Genomic DNA, 6,511 nt, shown 5'->3' with positions numbered 1-6,511 from the left:
ACTTAATAGTATTTAATGAGTAAGTATAGTTACCATTCTTTTCAATTCAAATGTTGTATTTTCTTTAATAGGATTAGTAATCCTGGCCTGACCTGTGGTGGTGCAGTGGATAAAGCGTCGACCTGGAAATGCTGAGGTCGCTGGTTTGAAACTCTGGGCTGGCCTGGTCAAGGCACATATGGGATTTGATGCTTCCAGCTCCTCCCCCCTTCTCTCTCTCTGTCTCTCCCTCTCCTCTCTAAAAAAATGAATGAATAAATAAATAAATAAATTTATAGAGTGGCTCTGGTCGCAACATGGCGACGCCCAGGATGGGCAGAGCATCGCCCCCTGGTGGGCAGAGCTTCGCCCCATGGTGGGCATGCCGGGTGGATCCCGGTCGGGCGCATGCAGGAGTCTGTCTGACTGTCTCTCCCCGTTTCCAGCTTCAGAAAAATACAAAAAAAAAAAAAAAATAGGATTAGTAATCCTTTTCATTAGCCTTTCAGTACAAAAAAATTAAGTTGTCATTCATAAAATAAAAAAAGAAGATAGAAAGCAACCCAACACATTTTACTGACTAGCAAATCCTGAAACCAAAGCCATACAAGACCTGTAAGAGAAAAAATTAATATACATGATTCTAAGTATGAACAACAAAGCAAAAACCCTAAATAGAATGTTAACAAATTAAATTCAACAGTGTATTAAAAGAACCCACAGAGGAGTTATTCCAGTGTTGCTAAGATGGTTCAACATTAGAATATATATCAATTTAAGTTATTACATTACTACATTGAAAATAAAAATATCTTAAATTCAATAACCATTATTGATATAAAAGTAAAAGTCCTCTAGCAAAGTAGAAAAAGAACAGCCTTAACTTGACATAATTTGTTTTTAATAAAATAATGATAAAAACCTACTGCAAATATCATACTTAATGGTGAAACAATAGATACATTCCAATCGAAGTCAGAAACAAGACAAGAATGACCTTTAACATCACTGCTATTCAAAATGGTACCAAATGGTCTAATTCAAAGTGCGAAGGAAAGAAAGAAGAGGTACAAACATGAGAATAGAAGAGGCAAATTGGGGTTATTTGTAGATGACACTATTGCTTACACAGAAAAGCATAAGAAAATCAATTGACAAACTATTAGAACTAATAAGAGAATTCAGCAAGCTAACCACATATAAGATCAACATGCAAAAATCAATAGCTTTCCTATATACCAGCAATAACCAATTAGAAAATGTAATAGAAAATAAGACTCCATTCACAATAGCAACAAAAACTATTAACCACCTAAGAGTAAATCTAAAAACAGGATTCATTTTGGGCCCTTAAGGATAGTTAAAAATTAGGAAATTCATCACATTTATAAAGTCAAATTGAAAACTATATAATTATATTATGTAGCAGCTAAAAAAATTCAAGAACTATTTTTGGTAGAACCTTGTAAGTAAACCAAGAGACAGAGGACATTTCCTAACTATGATAAAGAGTTGGGCCTGGCCTTGATGGCTCAGTGGATAGAATGTCAACCTGAAACGCTGAGATTGCCGGTTTGAATCCCTAGGCTTCTCTGGTCAAGGCACATAGGAGAAGCAACAAGCAAGCAATGAACAACTAAACTGAAACATCTATGAATTGATACTTCTCACTCCTCCTCCTCTCCCTTCACTCTGTAATCAATAAATAAAATCTTTTAAAAAAGAAGTGGTTTGTTTTCTTCTTCTGAGACACTAAGAGCAAACATATTAAATGGTTAACTATTAAATGCACTGTCATTAAAGTTAGGAACAAGGCAGGACCATTGCTATTCCTCAAAATTGTTTTGTGTAAAAAAAGAAATAGAGATTTTGGAAATGGGAGTAACAACAGAAAGCAGACACTATTCCAGAGTTTGCCAAAATATAGAGGAAAATGCCCCCTTTATAAACAAGATTACTTTGATTTTATATTACACAATAGAATGGAAATTGAAATCTTACCCTAAGACAAAAGCTTATCAAAAGGGTCTTAATTTTCTTTCTCCCTATCAAAGCCATGGCTATCCACTATTCAGATACTACTTCTACTGCTCTGTCCTCTGCTTGAAGGAAAGATTTTTAAATTATCAGAACAATCCTGAGACCCTGAGCTAATTTTTACCATGAGGTAACGGGGACCGATGACAGGAGTGCCTGATACACAGCTAAGCCTCTGAGGGTGCCGATGGCTGTTATTTCAGTGGAGACGGGGTTTTAACATCTTTTACTATTTGCCACATTCTCACAAATTATAGGTATATTTTGATAGTCTATCACAATTCTTACCTTGTTCTGGATAATGAGGGCTAGGTTTACCTTAAAAAACAAACAAACAAACAAACAAACAGGCCCTGGCCGGTTGGCTCAGTGGTAGAGCGTCGGTCTGGCGTGCAGAAGTCCCGGGTTCGATTTCCGGCCAGGGCACACAGGAGAAGCGCCCATCTGCTTCTCCACCCCTCCCCCTCTCCTTCCTCTCTGTCTCTCTCTTCCCCTCCTGCAGCTGAGGCTCCATTGGAGCAAAGATGGAGATGGCCCGGGCGCTGGGGATGGCTCCTTGGCCTCTGCCCCAGGCGCTAGAGTGGCTCTGATCGCGACAGAGCGATGCCCCAGAGGGGCAGAGCATCGCCCCCTGGTGGGCGTGCCGGGTGGATCCTGGTCGGGCGCATGCGGGAGTCTGTCTGACTGTCTATCCCCGTTTCCAGCTTCAGAAAAAATACAAAAAAACAAAACAAAAACAAACAAACAAAAAAACTCCTGCCCTGGCCGGTTGGCTCAGTGGTGGAGTGTTGGCCCAGCATGTAGAAGTCCTGGGTTTGATTCCCAGTCAGAGCACATAGGAGAAGCAACCATCTGCTTCTTCCCCCTTCCCCTTCTCCCTTCGCTCTCTCTTTATCTCTATTCCCTACTCACAGCCATGGCTCAATTGGCTCAATCACATCAGCCAGGTTGCTGAGGATGGCTCAGTGGCACCTCCACCTCAGGTGCTAAAAATAGCTTGGTTGTGAGCAATGCCCCAGATGGTCAGCGCATCAGCCCAGTCTGGGGCGGGGGTGGGGGTGGCGGCGAGGTTTGCTGGTGGATCCTGGTAGAGGCGCATGTGGGAATCTCACTGTCTCCCCTCCTCTCACTTAGAAAAAAAGAAAAACTAAATTAATAAAAAATAAATAAAAGTTAAGCATTTAAAATAAAATAAAACCAAGATGGATTCTGAATAAGTTGGAGGGTGGAACTCTTAAGCAAGGGGTTTACTTAAGTTACATTTTTGTTTTCTGTTTCCAAGAAAGAGCATACATACATTGTTTTAGAGCAAAAGCCCAGAGTAAGTTGGAGGTGAGATGAGGGATTGTTTCGAATTTCCTCATAGCTTCTCATGGAAATGGACAGAAAGTACTGTGCCTTGAAGCCCAAGGTCGCTGGCTTGAGCAAGGGCTCACTGGCTTGGCTGGAGCCCCCACCCCCGCCCCATCAAGGCACATATGAGAAAATAATCGATAAGCAACTAAGGTGCTACAACTATAAGTTGATGCTTCTCATCTCTCTCCCTTCCTATCTGTCCCTGTCTGTCCCCCCTTCAAATAATAATAATAATAATAATAATAATGTAAAATAAAATAAAATAAAATAAAATAAAAGGATGAACAAATATATACCAGGCAAAATGTCACACACAAGGAGAGCAGGATTGTGATGTTGATATCTGTCGAGGAAGAATTCTGACCAAGAGCATTAAGAAGAAAAAGTAGGACTTTTTATAATGCAAATAGTGATAAAATAACAAGGCTTCCCCTCCTCCCCTGTCAAGGCACGGTCAAGAAAAATATAAGTAGCAATCAATGAACAACTAAAATGCCGCAACTACGAATTGATGCTTCTCATCTCTCTCCCTCCTCCCCTCTTTAAAAAAAAGGGGGAAAATACTATTAATAGTTATAAGGAAGACTCTGAAACAAAGGGAACTTTCTATACCATCTTTTTTTTTAATTAGGAAGTGTCCTAGTAGAGCCCAAGCTCTATGTCCGTCAGGGTCCCTGATTCGACTTCCCCGCACAGTGGGGCACTCGTGCTTAACAGCGGGGCTGGCAGCCTCTCCGAGACCACTCTTGAGGCGGCTATGAGGATTCTACTTATCAGTGCCGAGACCGACTGCCACTGAAGGAAAGACACGACTGACATACAAAGTTAGTTGCAAGAATCACAAAGGCAGTTTATTACTCACAAATCCTTTTGGCGTGCCTGGGTACAGTTTAAGGGGGGCCCGGTCCGTGTGCTCCTCGTGGCTGTCCTTGGTCAGAGCAGCGTGGAGACAGTCCATGTTCAACATTGGAGTCTGGGCAACTACCACAGCAGCGGGCCCTCAGCTTTAGTACCTTTTCTGGCCTACACCTTCTAACAGGTGTTAATCTACAGAATTATCACCTCAAGCCGCCTTTTTTGGGAGTTCCTTGCAAGGAGCCCTTTTGATGTTGATCTACTAAAATGTCACATCAAGCCACTTTTAAGGCCTTCCTAAGGAAGCTTCTAGTTTATGTTAACCTACAGAGTTATCACATCAAGCCACTTCTTATCTATATATAACTTCACACACACACTAACTGGGCCCTGCGCGGAAGGCAGAGTCTGCCTATCACATCTGTACACACTATATTAGTTCCTATCCAGATGGCATAACTCTAATTTCCTTAATTGCTTTTAATATTATATCCTAATTATTTCTATATATCTTCCACATTTTTCTGTTTCTATATATTTAATTACTGTAACATAATATTACTGCCACAGGAAGCTTGTATTCCAGCTTGGCAATGCACTTTATATTGAGATGAACGCTAAGTGAAGCTGGAAGGGAAGAAAACGGTATGCTGCGTAAATTAAAAAAACAAGCTTACCTTCATCTTGGCAGATTTTTGCCTTTGGTCCACACATTTCTGCCTAAACACTACATACAATTCTGTTCTAAATGTACACTGTTAATCTATTCAAGTTAATTTACTCAATTTATTAGTTTTCTTAGACCAGGCCTTTTTCTTCTATTCAGAAACCTGGGCCCTGGCCAGTTGGCTCAGTGGTAGAGCGTCGGCCTGGCGTGCGGAGGACCGGGGTTCGATTCCTGGCCAGGGCACACAGGAGAGGCGCCCATTTGCTTCTCCACCCCTCCGCCGCGCTTTCCTCTCTTTCTCTCTCTTCCCCTCCCGCAGCCGAGGCTCCATTGGAGCAAGGATGGCCCGGGCGCTGGGGATGGCTACTTGGCCTCTGCCCCAGGCGCTAGAGTGGCTCTGGTCGCAACATGGCGACGCCCAGGATGGGCAGAGCATCGCCCCCTGGTGGGCAGAGCGTCGCCCCATGGTGGGCGTGCCGGGTGGATCCCGGTCGGGCGCATGCGGGAGTCTGTCTGACTGTCTCTCCCTGTTTCCAGCTTCAGAAAAGTGAAAAAAAAAAAAAGGAAACCTGATGCCTGTTTGAGGAACTAGAGAAAATATATATTACTTCAACAGAAAAGACTCTATTTAACTTTGAAGAGAGAGACAGACAGACTTAAGAAACCTACCAACCAAATGCAATATATAGATCTTATTTAGATCCTGATTTAAATAAGCCCACTATAAAAAGACGTTTTGAAACAATTGGTAAAAACTGAACCTAAACTGATTATTAAATAACATTAAGGCCCTAGGCTGGGTGGCTCAGTGGATAAGGTGTCAACCTGGCCCTGGTTAGGACATGTATGAGAAGCAGTCAAAGAGTACACAACTCAATGGAACAAGTAATTGAAACAAGGAATTGATTCTTCTCTCTCTCTCTCTCTCTCTCTCTCTCTCTCTCTCAAATCAATGGGGAAAAAAATTTAAGGTAATATTAAGGTTTATTATCAATTTTTCTGAATATGATAATGAAATTGTGGTTATTTTATGACTATAATATTAGTCTATATGTGTTAGAGGTTTTTGCTAAAGAATTTACAAGTGAATAATATGTCTTGGAATGTTTTAAAGTATTACAGCAAAAGAAAAAAGTAGTAGTGGGAGGATAGAGTATAAATAAGAACAACAGAATGTTAGTGATTGTTGAAGCTAGGAAATGGCTACATGGAGGCTTATTATAGCACTTTCTCTACTTTAAGTATCTTTGGCGTCTTTCATAATAAAAAGGTATGAATACCCTCACTCATGTCTCCCCAGGTGAAGCCATTGAACTCAAAAGAGAAAGATCAAATGTTAAATCAAATAAAAATTGTATAATATATATTACTTTTCTTAAGTTAATTTCTTTGGTCTTGAAACCCTTTTAAAAGATAGATGTTAAAATATTATGGAAAAATAAAAGACCATTGTCACAGTCTGTTAATCCCATACGCTTCCCACGAGAAGGGTGAAATAGTTATATGGCATTTTTATAGGATCCAGGGCCCAGTACAGGAAAACTTCCCAAAGGGTTCTCTAACACTCCATCTTTTCTATCTTTGGGGTTTTTTTTTAGTTAGTGTGTTTTTTAAATC

The sequence above is a fragment of the Saccopteryx leptura genome, chromosome 3 (assembly GCF_036850995.1).
Source record: "Saccopteryx leptura isolate mSacLep1 chromosome 3, mSacLep1_pri_phased_curated, whole genome shotgun sequence".
Classification (NCBI taxonomy): Eukaryota; Metazoa; Chordata; class Mammalia; order Chiroptera; family Emballonuridae; genus Saccopteryx; species Saccopteryx leptura.
This window is presented reverse-complemented; position numbering follows the sequence as displayed.